At 39.3% G+C, this 14,310-nt stretch overlaps 1 protein-coding gene across 1 annotated transcript in view; it reads right to left on the reverse strand.

Moving 5' to 3' along the window:
- Positions 1-13,771, reverse strand: part of SULF1 (sulfatase 1) — a 169,424-nt gene extending 155,653 nt beyond the window's left edge. The window contains exons 1-2 of the mRNA XM_066378919.1: positions 13,466-13,771; positions 2,379-2,482 (exon numbers count right to left, since the gene is read on the reverse strand). The gene's annotated coding sequence lies outside the window, so the exon portion shown is untranslated. The remainder of the gene's footprint in view (positions 1-2,378; positions 2,483-13,465) is intronic.
- Between the last annotated feature and the right edge of the window lie 539 nt (positions 13,772-14,310).

The following is a 14,310-nucleotide window of genomic DNA, read 5'->3' on the forward strand; positions in this document are numbered from 1 at the left end:
TTTCAAGTGTTTCTCAATGAGGTGACATTACTGAGAAACAGCTGAACTCTTCTTACATAAGAGGTTTCCCTAATATTGAGAAGATGTGATATATTTTGAGTCACTTGAAGCATAGGGCAGTGAAGTAGGACTTAGAATCCATGAGTTCTAATGCTGATTACTCCACTCACTAGCTCTTTAGACTTAGGCTTGTCCTCTCTAAGATTTAGTTCTCTGATGTGCAGAAGTGGTGTATGAGTAATGGTTAATATTGTCATCATGATTTGGGTCAGGTTCCTTTGGCATGGTTTAAAAAAATGCCTTCACAAAGAAGGTACTCTCTCATAAAGCTTCATACTTTCAGATCACCCATAGCAACAGTGCTTGAGTATTTGTGTTAGAATGAATTTTCTGCAAGGAGTCCATATGAACAATAAATGCTTTTTCTGGTATTTGTTTCAATCCCAAGAATTTACTACAGGATCTAATTATTCACCCTAGCATTTAGCAAGATTGTCCATGGTCACAAAGACCTGGGTTCATACCTTCAAGTTCTTGTTAGGTCCTAAGTACAAGTGACACATGAACTCCTTTTAGATCTAGGAGAATTTCACTGGTTTGCATTTTTTAATAGAGTCTAGCTTATAGAACACTCTCTGGTGAGAATGAGTTTTGTGATTTTAGGCAGATCTCTAAACACCCCCAGGCCTCAGTTTCCTGAGATGTAAAAAAAGAAATTTTACTTACACGATCTCAAAGCATGCCTCTGATGTTCTGTGTTTCCATGGTCTCTTACATGCCTTTCCTGAAAAATCATTCCTAATTCTAAATTATTTAAGAAAACTATAAGAAATAAGAGCCAGTATCTTTGGCAGAATGTGTAATAGTTTCCTTTTTCTTCAAAAAATTTTAAGTCTTTATCTCATTGGCTAATTGTCCTACAAATGAGAATGTGAGTCCTAGCCAAAAGAATTTTTACAATCAAATCCCACTATAAAAATATGATTTACTATGGAGTTTACAGGGAATTCAAGTTTTGCTACGCAGCAGACAGTGAATATGTTCTTTAAGGAGGACGGGTCTCTAATCTGGCACTATCTCTGAAATTCTGGTCTAGCCATAATTTTACAGATCTTGAAAAACAGAATCATCACGATCTCCTCTGTTCAGCTCTTATGAGAGATTAATTGATAACAGAGACTGAGTGGTTGGCCCATGAGTGACACCCCACTCTACCATTTCACATCTAATCAAGGAAGATGGGAATACTGCTTGGCTTATTGTCTGTTTGAATCTGTTGGAGAGTCATATAGACAGAAGATGAAAAAAGAAAAATTTAAGCAAGAGAACCAGTCAGTGGGCAAGACAACGCCTTCTACACCGGGAGAACAAATTGCCTGGTGTAGCTATGGATTTGCTGCTGATTAGTTTATTAAAATTTCTCAATGACTAAAATGCAACTTTCTATTCTAATAGCTCTTAAAAATCCATAAAAAATAGTAATAAATGCAAATTGTACCTAATTAAAAGCTAAAATGATATGACAAGATTTTAAGTGGGGAGGGAACACCTATGAGAAAGAAACTATTGATGGTTGGAGTATTCAGAAGAACAAAGTTCCATGGAGGTAATGAAGGTAATTTTTCTTTAAGGATGGGTGAGAAGTGGACATTCAGAGCTATGATGGGAGGGCAGCCTTACCCTTCTAAAAAACAGTATGAGAAAATGTTTAGCAGTAGAAGTGAGTGATATTGATTCAGGAGATGTTAGACCAGCTTAGTGAGAGCAGACAAGAAGTGTACTGGGGAGGTGGGGTGGTTATAGTGGGAAAGACTGCATTGGCTCTTAAATGTTGGCATTTTATTTAGACTGGATGCTGTAGGAAACGAAGAGATGGATGTTTTATTAGAGTACTGGAATGACATCATGCAACAATGCTAAAGGAAGAGAAGTTTAACAGCGGTATGTAAGAAAGAGATAGAGTATAAAACTCAGTTTAGAAGCAAGAATGATGCAGAACAGGATTAAAGTCTTTCCCCTTCCCCCCACCCCACCATGCTATTAGTCTCAAGTGGATTCTGTATTCATTTAAAGGCTTGTATTAAGGGAAGAACAGAGTTCCCAAGTTAAAGAAAAATAATGTAATCTAGATCAAGGGAATGGCAAAATAATGGCAAAGAGGTTGCTGGGTGGCATATTCCCAAAATGTTAATTAATTTGCTTAATATCACACTATTAATGGTGGCTAAGTTCAAGGATCCAGGTGTCCAATGGTTTTGCACTGTACCACCCTGACTCTTTTTTCCTAAGTATAACATGACTCCCATTATTCAATAAATTTTATTTCATTGCTAGTAATATTTTAATTTATAATTTGCCTAGCATGAAATATGATTTACCTGAAGCCAATGAGGCGGTCCAGTGAGTATCCTAAGCTTCCAAAAGGGTTACGACTGTGGCAGAAACAATTGTAGAAATACTTCCAGTTCCACTTCTGGGACAACTGTGGTAGAAGACCAAAATGGCATATCAATGGATAGCTGTTTTTGGAGCAAAATGGCTAATGAGAATAACAATCACTATACATAAAAGCATACAGTTTATTTTCTCTGTTTTATTTTTTTTCCCTTTGCCTGTGTTAAAAACGTGACTGGGACCAAACATGTTTCAGCTACATCGATATTGTTTTTCCCCCTTCCACCACACTTATTTATTTTTCTTTTCTTACAAGGACCATGCGTCTCCAACTCAAGAAGTGCCTCTGAGACAGGTCTAGATGCTGAACATGTATAAGTAGAATCTTAAATTTAATTCTAAATTTAAACAGTCTGTGCCTGACTTGTAGTGGTGCAGTGGATAGAGCAGCAACTTGGAAGACTAATGTCGCTGGTTTCTAGACCCTGGGCTTGCCTGGTCAAGGCACATATGAGAAGCAACCAATAAATAACTAAAGTGAAGCAATTATGAGTTGATGTTCCTCACTCTTTCTCTTCAATCTCTCTTTCCTTCCTTCTCTCTGAAAATCTATAAATCAAATAAAAAATAAATTTAGACAGTCTGAAATTAAGTAGTTTAGGAACATCAGCTCAGGTTACACATCCTAATCTCCACACAAGTATGTTAGGCTATTTGACCTAAGTGGGTCCCAGGTGAAAAAATATCTGGTCTAGTACTGAGCTTGGCACTAAGCCCAACTTTTGCACTTGCTGCAAATGACACTCACTGATCTAACTTGTGTATGGTATCTTTCCCCCTTGGTTCCTTGAACTGGATATCTCACAAATTACTAATTCAGTCATTAGCCATTAATAGTGTCCAAATATAAACTGGCTCACGCTAATTAGACCCTCAGGAGTGGTAGCCCTGAATGAGAAATAGATTACAGATACTGATGCTTAGGCTGGTGTCTCTCCCATCGAAGCAGGGAACATGGTTCAGAAAACTCAGCTGAGTAACACAAATCAGGCCAAAGTCTTCATTAAAAACTTGAACAGAACCCAAGTCTCTTTTGAGGAATCAGAATGCTGTCAAGTCTCCACAGGTCAATGCTATCCCCCACAAATTTCTAGAAATAGGACTACATTTTAATTCTAAAGCTTGCTGATTCAAGCAGTGTATTTTTTCAATTATATTGCCCCCCCCCCAATATCTAGTGCAAAAGTTTGTAATGGCAAGTGCAATCTTTGACATCTAATAAAATTGTATAATGGTGTAAGAAAAGGCTATCCCCTTTTGAAGAACTTCCCTTAAAATGAAGTGTAGCTGAGAGAAATAAAAGAATAAGCCAAACAAGAAGGAATGGAAAGTAAAGAAAGGGGGTGGAGAATCTTTTCAAACCTTAAAATTAGGAATGATTTGCTTTGTAGTGAGTGAAGAAAGGAGTGCCTATGTCATTTGCAAAATAAGTTATTCATATATTCTGCAAATGGATGTCAACCCATCTCTTCCAAAGTAGAAGCTGTGAGTTTATTAGCAGAAGCAACTTAAATATTTCATCTCTTCTTGCCTCTTGACTCTCTTTAAATTATATGTCCCTCTTCACCACCAGCGTTTTTCATAGTTGAAAAAAGAGAATGATAGGTATTTTGCAGAAATACTCTGTTGTTCTGACTTGAAAATTCATTACTTACCTAAAGTTTAAAACACTGGAATTACTTGGTCAACCATTTTCTTAATTTGAGAAAATACCTTTTTTAAGAAAAATATAAGAATGAATATGTCATTTAAAAAATTACAGTTGTGTATTCTAATGTCCATTGATCAGAAAATTAGATTTTATCTGTTTAAATTATATTATTAAACATTTATATATGCATATATTTACCAAGTTCACATTATAAACTTATCCAAGCATAGCTATTAATTTACAGATAACAGAGAAACACTTGTTCCATAATGACTATTGTCACTTTGGAAATCTATGGTGTTGCAAAATGAAACTGCATGCATTTTCTTTAAGTAGTATAACTATTCCCACTTCTTGGGCTTGATACTGTCAGCTGTCTTTTTTTGTCCTCTATTTGATCCATCACCAAATAGTTGATATTATTATTTATTTATTTGAGAGAGACAGGAAAGAAGAGAGAGAGGGAAAGGGCAGAGATAAGAAGCATCAACTTGTAGTTGCTTCACTTTAACTGTTTATTGATTGCTTCTCATACTTGCCTTGATGGGGTGAAGGGGTAGGTGTCAAGCTGAGCCAGTGACCACTGGCTCAAGCCAGTGACTTTGGGCTTCAAGCCAGTGACATGTGGGTTCAAGCTAACAAGCTTCAGATCATAGTGATGATCCCACACTCAAGCTGGTGACCTGTGCTCAAGTTGGCATGCCCCTGTGGGCTCAAGACAATGGGGCCATCAGCATCCCAGGTTGATGCTCTATCCACTGTACCACCACTGGCCAGTCTGTTATTTATTTCTTTATAATGTCTCTTACACCCATCCTTTCTACATTCTCAGTGTCATCAATGAAACTAGGGAAATTCTTTTAACTTTAAAAAATTTTTGGTATCCTCCCAATTGTGTCTATGTCTATATTTATGTCCAGGTCTATGTCTATATCTCTCTCCGTTCCTGAAAACCCTACTGCTTAAATTTCCTCGGGCCCCTGTTTAACTCTAAAATCTAATCTCTCTACCTGCTGTGTCAGGACACTCTAGAGTCTGTCTAAATTTAGTTATGACATGACATGCATAAAATGAATATGGGCATCAGTGGACCATATGTTTTCTTCTCCTCCACCTTTATCTTCTCTCTCTTCTTGTTCTCTCTCACTCTTCTTTTCTCCCAATCCCCCTTCTTTTCCTTCTCTTCTTTGTCCAGTGCCCCCTTTCATTGTGTTCCTCAACAGCATCTCTGCCAATCCTCTGCTAATTCAAAAATACTATGTCTTTATATGAAAATGCCATACTCAGTTTAACTCCAAGACTAGCTCAAGCCATTCTTTTCACTTGGAAAAGAAAATTCAGCTATTTGAGTGCTTACTATGTTTTATGCTCTGTTAAGCATCTTATTTTTATTATCTCATTTAACCTTTATAACAGCGTTTTGTGATAACCACAAAATATCCATTTTATAGAAAAGGAAACTGAGTGAAAAAGAGGGTAAACTATCCCCACACAGTTTGCAGACATAGATGAATCACTGCTCTCATTCTTCAGCTTATGGACATGGAGCAATCTCACCCAGCTCAGGTTCCAGCTTCTCCAATAGGGGGTTCTGTTGATATCCCTTTTATTTAATTAGTACTTGCAGTTGATACTTAACCACAACATTCTTTTCATGACGACTAAGAATTGTATTGTGTTCATTCTTACCCTCACACCTCGACTAGATATACCTTCAGAGCAAGGAGGGCGTCCTCTATTATTTTGTATTGCTCTCCACATTAGGACAGAAATCAGCTCAGGAAGTTCTTGAATCCATGTGGAATAAATGAATTAACTCATTGATGGAGCTTTCTTAAGCTTGTTCCTTTTGGCTTTGATTCTATTTCTAAGGTACATTATGGTTATTCCTTGGGGTACCAGCTCAACTGCTAAAAAGTAATTTAAGCTATTTGATATTGAGTATATTCCCTCAAGTCTCTTTTACTAAATGTAGATGTCATACATGAAAAAGAATGTGATAACACGTGTGAAGCCTCTAGGTGTCTCAATAAAAAATACTACCTTCCTTTTGCTTTTATTCATCTGTTATATTCAGAACAGTTTCCTTTATTTTAGCAGCATGAAGCTCTCAAGAGAACAAAAGCATGTGATTTGTATGGGCCTCTCTTTCTGGGATGCATTCCTTATACATGAAAGTTAAAAGCTGAAGTTTAAGAATTTCTGGATGCAATGCCAAGCACATCTGTTTACTAGGACATTCTATTTAGTGGAAGATTGATTATTGGCAGGTGAGGGTTAAGGGGGAAGCTTTAAACTGGCAGGAAGTCTATTCACAGAACATGTTATATTATATAAAGGTGATTTGGGTGTTAAGCCCTATTAGTGATATGAGTTTGAAGATAATATTCACAGATGCACACATCTTAATTAACTTATCAATAAATGCACACTCAGCAATACAATTAATCATTTCTCAATATGACTCTGGGATATGTTATAAGGGTTTAACCTTCATTTTTATTTTAAATTAATTTAGCAGGTGTTGCCTCTGAGTTATACCTCCATAGCACAAAATAAGCAAAGCTCTCTGTATTTCAGATTTTCATTTTGTTTATTAGGAATGTTCTGTTATTGCTTAGAAAAATGGGACACTACTTAGATTGCTATATTTTGGGCCACTTTCATCAAGGAAATGGGATTTTTTCCGAGTTCTTGAGACAAACTTGTTTCAGGCCTTTTCTGTATTATATGAAGTGGACAAGCTGCATATATTTATTAGTAGCCCTATTTGCAAATGGAAAAAACTATCATACAAAGTAACAAAAGGCTGACTTGGGGTTTCAGCTAATTGTAGCAACATACCTAGTGTCTAACAACAGCAATGTATATTTGAACTGAAGGTCTGGATAGTGCAGCAACATGATGGGGGTGAAACTGAGGAGAACACGAGGAAAGCCAAATTACAGGAAGGGAGGTGAGAATCTCCGTCAGAGTCAATTGCTTAGGAACAGAAAAGTCAATAATTACAGTTTTATAGCATGCTCAGATATGTGATAAAACAAGTCCCCTTGTTACTATGGCACTATTCTCTTATGAAAGTGTCCAGGCTTGTTCCTGAGTTTATTATCCAGATGAAACTTAACATCTTTTATTTTATGCTCAACCAGAGCCATCTGGGTTCTTCCCAGGTCCCCAACTCTACCCCTACTGCCAGCCACCTAACCTTGGGTGAGAATGTGATTAGTATTACATGTACTGCATAGATTCATTTTGGGAGAGTCTACCTTTTCCAATGAAGATTTTTTTTTTTTACCCAGAAATGCAATGTGTCTGCTCATTTATTCATCATCACAATTTAATATTGATCTCACCCACTACTGTTAAATAGTGACATGTCTGAGTCCCGTAGGTTCAAATTTTAGAAAATGTAGAAATAGTTTCGTACCAATTTGTGGTTGTATAGTTTAAAATACCAGTTTAGAAAAAGATCGACCTTTGCCTGGCCTGTGGTGGTGCAGTGGATAAAGCATCGACCTGGACTGCTGAGATTGCTGGTTTGAAACCTGGGCTTGCCTGGTCAAGGCACATACAGGAAACAACTACTATGAGTAGATGCTTCCCGCTTCTCCCCCCTCTTCCTCTCTCTCTCTTCCCTCTCTAGAAATCAGTAAATAAAATCCAGAGGAAAAAAAATTTTTTTTTTTTAAAAAAGAAAAAGATTGACCTTTGGAGGTGAGCCACATTTTTTCAATTAACCAAATTTTAACGCACTATTGTACCGTAGTTCATGGATGACAAATTCTGAGTGAAGAGAACTAGTCTAGATGCTGCAGCTGAAGGTAGGTTCAAGCAATCTAACTGTTAATGCTTTGTTCTGAAAGGTTTATAGATATGTTTGCTGAAGAAAGGAAGGGATCTTCAGAAACAGTGCCCTGCCCTTCATCCTAGTGAAGTACCATTTCTTTCCTGTCCCTGGCCTGGGGCAGGTGCAGACCAGATGATCATGATCAGAAAGAATATCTTGTGATCTAACCCAAAATCCTGAAAACTGAAATTGAATGCCCAGTGTCTAAGAACATATTTACTTGGTGGCGTTTAGTGCTTTGTTAGGTAATTTCTCAGTCAGCTGCCCTTCTGGAAAAAGGTCACAGACTGAAGGCTCAGTGTGGGATGGTGGGTGCAGACTTGGAGAACAGACCAGAGTCCAAACTGATTGCTGTCAGCTTTTTGTTAAATTTGGTTGGTGGTGAGGGACGGGAAAGGTCTAAGCCCTTGTTTTGTCTAAATAGTATCTTGCTTTAACTATTACTTCTGGAAGCTTGACTTGACTCTCTACAGTGTTTTGCCAAGTTATTATTTCTTTCAAAATAGTGGCCCAGGAAAAAGGAAGAAGAGCGCATGGCCCCTTGGCGAATCCGACTCCCCGCTGGGGTCCAGGGCTCAGCCCTTTGTTTCCCCCACACTGTGGCCCAGCGCCTGCTCTTTATAGCCCTTTCATGCTGGACCCAGGACTTTGCTCCTCCCAGCAAAGTGTATTCAGTGGTCGCCATTGTCCCTACAGATCCATTAACTCAGTTGCTCCAAATCCCTAAATGCCCAAAGAAGCCTCCTCCCTCCCTTTCTCTCTCTCCCTTTCTCTCTTGATCCCTCTCTCTTCACCATCCCTTTGCCTTTGGCGGCAGAAAAAACACCTAAAGACATACCGTAAATAAATAGAATTAATGACTGACATAACTGAGGTGAACGCATAAGTGCAACCTAGATCTATAGCTCTATATGCACCTACCAACCTTCTCACTTGCCTATTTATTGCACATGCGCAGAGCCAGATGCTTAACGCATTTTCAGCATAACATTTCCAAGGTAAGTCTTCCTATCTCCACTTTACAGATGAGGAAACTGAGTGGTTAGGTCAGCCAGTGAGTCGTAGTCCCTGGATTAGAACACCAGTCTCTTTGAACCCAAAGACTACTTTCCTGCTTCCAAAATTACATTTGAAATTTTATATTATAGAGGAACAGCTAATAAATGTAACTTCTACCATAGTTCTAAAAAAATTGAAATAGATAAGAAATTTTCATGTAATACACAAGCTTAATATGGGATAATAATTTTACATTCTGCTAATGTGGCATTTTTCCTAAGCTACCCCCAAAAAACAACCAATCAAGTTTCATCATTTTCTCTCATAGGTGGAGAGGGCCGTTAGAGCTGGCAAATCGCTCTACAGTGGGGTAACTAGAGAGAAAAGTGCCCGGGATGTTTGAACATCCCTGTGAACCTGCCAACACACATTTATGAGTGACTGCTGTGGAGCACAATAGTGGACCAGGCCAATCCCTGTTTCAGGAGACTTCACCAGAGTTGAGGAGTCAAGGGAAAAAAAAGGCAAAGTAGAAAGCAGGATAAAAAACAAGGTGATTATGCTAAGTGCAACCCATAGATAACTAAAGGTCAGCTTCAAGGAAACGTAAATATCGCTGGATGATGTGTTAGTCAAGGGAGGCTTCTTGGAGGAACTTAAGTTGAAATTTTCAAGGATGTGTATGTAGAAGTGATGAGGATGTTCTACACAGTCTTATAAGCATAGAACTAGAAGGAACCGTGCACATGATGACAAATTCTCATTTTGCAAACAACCAGATAGATAATTAGAGTGGTTAGGGATTAGAGAAGAGACCAGGAAGGGGAAACATTGAGCTGGACACTTTAGTTGCAGGAAGGGGTAGATTGCAGTTGCTATAAGAATTTGATGGTAAAATATGATCAGAAAGTTGAGGCCAAATAACAGCAGGCCAGTCCATGAGACTGAGAAATTCCAACTTCATCCCATGAGTCTATGTGGGACTTCTCAGCCGGGAAAAGCTCTGATGGAAGGAGAGTTTTTGGAAGTTCGGTCTGTAGTAGTGGACAGCAGAGGGAGATGGAGGCAGTGGACCAGTTAAGAGGTTGTTGTAATGAGCCACGTGTGATATGCTCATTGCACTGGAGCAGTAGCTGTGGGCCAGATGTGGGAGGCATTTGAAAGAAGGACTCTAGAATTTGAAGATAGATTAGCTATGGGGGAGAGGGTAATATTAGAGGGGAAAAAAAAGAAAACTAACAGGTTAATTCCACTCCTTCCCAGCATATTGAGATAGAATTAAAATATTTTAAATAGAAAACATATTTCAGGATGTAGTTTCTCCAAAAAAAATTTTTTTTCAAATACCATTTTTCCCGCATGCATCTAACTAACGTAGGTAAATTTACTATATGACCATAGACTTAATTTCATAGATGAGCTTCTTTTTTCTCAAAGTCAATAATTATAATAAAAACAGGAATCTATTTAGAATCAGCTTCTTAAAATTTTTAGTCCCCTTACATTTGCTCTATGCTGTCCATACAAAAATCTTGCACAGGGAAAAGAATTGACTTGACTCATTGGTTGGCCCCATCCACATAACAATGGTTGAGGAAAGCTCAATACTCAGTATCAAAAATCCATTTTATGTATCTTTAAAAAAATAAACCATTTTAAATCTAAAACCCAAGAGAAGCAAGCTCCTATCCAGTCCCATATGGATATACAGATACACTTAAGAAAAATAAATACAAAGTGTCACATTGGCCACTTCTCTCTCCTATTACTATGGAAATGACCACAACATTGTTCCTGAAGTCACATAAATTTCCTTAGGAAGAGACAGAGTAGAACCCTTTTTGTTCTTTGATGAAGGTCTCTACTCATAATTTACCTTGAGTTCAGTGACTACCTGGATTAATGTATTCTAGTGTTCTATTCCACCATAACAATGGATTTTGTAATTTAACAAATCCAGCTTTCAGATGGCTTTTCACTTCGAGGAGGAGTCCCCTTATGGCACTCCACCCTAGCAGGATGCATCAATAGTGCAAGTGCAAATGGAGATCGGCACCCCAGTTTTTCCTCACTTCCCTGAGCCTGAGACGCCTGGTGCTCAAACACTTTCACAGCTGTTAGAATACTGATGGGAAATTCATGTGTGTTACCAGCCCAAGTGCTGTCAGGAAGAAACCCAATGTCAAACTGAGGTATGCAAAAGTCACCATAAATATGCCTCTGAATGTTTACCATCTGGAACAATAGATTCAGCGTTTGACAAGAGACTGGGATTGCCCTGTGGGCACTGTCTTTCAAGCAGACCCTTAAAGTTTTGCTCGGTGACTTTATATTAGGGGGACTAATACACAACTTTGCCTTCTCTAGGTGTGAATTTACTACTCCTCAACACTTCTTTTCTTGTTTCTATCTTGCCTAGTCCTGTGTACAATACATGGGCAGGGGCAGGGCGATTTTCTCATATTGTCAGAATCTCAGGCAGGTGGCCTGGTGGTCAGTCTGCAACATTATACAAGACAGGCTTTTGAGACTCTAGTGACTAAACAGTGACTTGCCTTTGCGAGATGCTGTCATGACGCCTCTCCTGGAGAAGTGGACTTTCTCCTAAAATATTTTTTTAGTAGTGAAAATGGCATGCCTCATCAGCCCTGCGCCGGCCACATGCCATGTGTGTAGTCCTAATCCTGGTCCCACACAGGCTCTTAGTTGGCCTCTCTGCCTTTATTTTTCTTAAAAAAAAAAAAAAAAAAACAACCAACCTCTAGTTCCATTGTAAAGCCAAAATGGAATGACTGGAATTCCGAAAGATTTCAGCTTATGAACTTAGTCCTATTTTGGTTATGTAATATTGGGAATTGAATAATGCTCAGGCCTAATAACTGCCTGCTTATTTAAGAGGATATTTGCTTATTGACCTGTTGAGACCATAACCAGAGAACATTCTGAAGCACAAGGAAACACTACATGAAACTGTTGTTTGAATCATAACTTTTTTTTTTTAAAGAAAAACAGGGAATTAAACTGTATCAACTGTCTGGTTATAAACTAGATATAATGCAACTTGAAACAATTTTACAGGCATCTTTATTCAGGTGAATATAAAATTCACGAAGCACGAGCCATAAATCCTGTTATACAACCTATTAACCAGCTCCTGTTTCAGAGTAGCTTATATGCAGTATTACTCATTGAATCTCCTCACCTGCGGCGGGTGAAAATAGTGTTGGGTTTCTCTGCTAAACGTGAGAGGCCAGTGGGAGCCAGATTTGTGAGCACCGAGACATATGAATATTGATGTAGGAAGGCGAGCCTGTCAGGGAGCAGAAGTTACTCATTCACTTGCCTAGCTTGATCAAACATTTGAAAACTGAAAATTTAATTTTCTGATCCCTTGAAAAACAAGGCATCCCTCTGAAAGGCCTTTTTTTTTTTTTTTTTTTTTTTTTTAATATACCACATACTAAACATAATACAGAAAGCCCATTGTTGTATTCAGTTTGAGTTAATTTTGGTGGGTGCTTTGGGCAGAGTGGTTCCCTCACTGGCTCTGCACATAGAGGATGACAACTCATTATATATATGTTGCTCAGGCACCCAATGATCATGCATTTCCAATAACTAATTTATAATGAAAACCTTTTTAAAAAATAAAATAAAACATTTGTTTATAACCAAGCCAGAAAAATCTATTTACATTTAATTAACACTTCAGATAGCCTGTTTAAAACCCATAAATGTAGTGACTTTAATGATCCATTACAGAGATGCTGCTTCAGTTTTCAATGACTTGTAAAACTTTCACAAACAGATCTGCAAATGAATTACCGCCCACTGCTCCCCGGCAGCTGCTGAGGGCTAAGTTAAAGAGCCTGTTCTGACTTCCTCCTCTTCTGTGTCCCTTCTAGCTCTAAGCATTTTTGTTCTAAAACCCTTCTATCAGCTGCTCAGAGGGCCGCCGCTGCTCTTAAGCAGTTCTCAAACTTTAAAGTCCATCTCCAAAATTGTTTAAAAACACTCTGGCCCGTCATAAATCAGACATTATCAACATCGCAAAAATCGGTAAAGAAAGCATTTCAGGTCTGCCAGCCGCTCAGTAATAGACCCTGACACGAGTCTTTATCAACGAAGTAGTAAAATGCAACAGTTGGAAAGTGAATGATATACATTTTGAAAGCTAAAATAAAAGCTTTCTTGGCCTTATCCATCCTTTATGAACAGTGTACACCTCCCGTTTTGAGTATGTAGCTAACGAGCATAGCAAAGAATACAAACACGGCTCCAAAAGACATTTTCTTAGCTACACCTTCCCGAGCAAGGCAGGAGTGCTAATTCTACAGAGATAGCCAAGCACCCAGCGACGTTAGCGCTGTTATCTGTCAGCCCTACAATAGCAGCATTTGAGGAGACAGTAGCAACTGGCTTTGACAAGTGTGCTGTGCTAGCATTCCATTCAAACGAGAGAGCGAGCGAGAGAGAGAGAGAGAGAGAGAGAGAGAAGCATTCTTTGACTTTACCTGGAAAAAAAAACCCAACTGCCTTTCTTGGGGTTGCAGCAAATGAATCCGTCCTCTTGCTCCGCAGGCAAAGTCGCTCTTCTGCCTGCAACTCTCACTTGGAGAAGACCACACAGCTCCGGCGAGGCAGCCTTCCTGCTCCTAATCCCCACTCGAACGTGATGACACACACTAACCCCAACCATCTGGTGAAACGCGTCCTCAAGCACTCAGCACAGTGGTGTGTCAAGACGGGCTGCCCAATCCAATTGCTGGGGCTGGTGTCTCTCACCGACGGGAGGCTGAGGGCAGGGCTGAAACTGGAGGTCTGAGAACTCCCGGTCAAGTAACCTGAGATTTGCTGAGAGAAAGGACTGCTATAAAAAGAGAAGTGGGAGGTGCTACAGAGAAGGTGGAGGGAATGGATTCTCCCGGTGGCCAGTTGTGCGTTACTTTTCACAACTCCCTGTGCTCCCCGGGGAGGTTTGGGACCCTCCGCAGGATGCACAGAAACACGAGAAATCTCCTCCTGCCGACCCAGCGAGGGCAATCTTTCCAGCGCGTCCTCCCTCCCGCCCCCGAAGGAAAAGATTCATCTTGACATCCTGATAAAGTGTTCATGTCGGAGCAGTTTGCACTGAGATGTGACATCTATATTTTGAAATCTAAACTCCTACCTTCCTTTGATTAGATCGTGGCTGCCTCCAGCATTCCTTGGGAGGAAGGGGGTGGGGGCGCAGCTAAGAGCAGAAACTTCTCTGTTCCCACAGACAACTTCACTGTGTGCCAGGGGCTGAACTTCAGAAGTCGTCAATGAAAATCATTTTAGTTTATGCTCGTGTAAAATAGCACGCGCGCCCATAGAT

Source organism: Saccopteryx leptura, chromosome 3 (genome assembly GCF_036850995.1).
Source record: "Saccopteryx leptura isolate mSacLep1 chromosome 3, mSacLep1_pri_phased_curated, whole genome shotgun sequence".
Classification (NCBI taxonomy): Eukaryota; Metazoa; Chordata; class Mammalia; order Chiroptera; family Emballonuridae; genus Saccopteryx; species Saccopteryx leptura.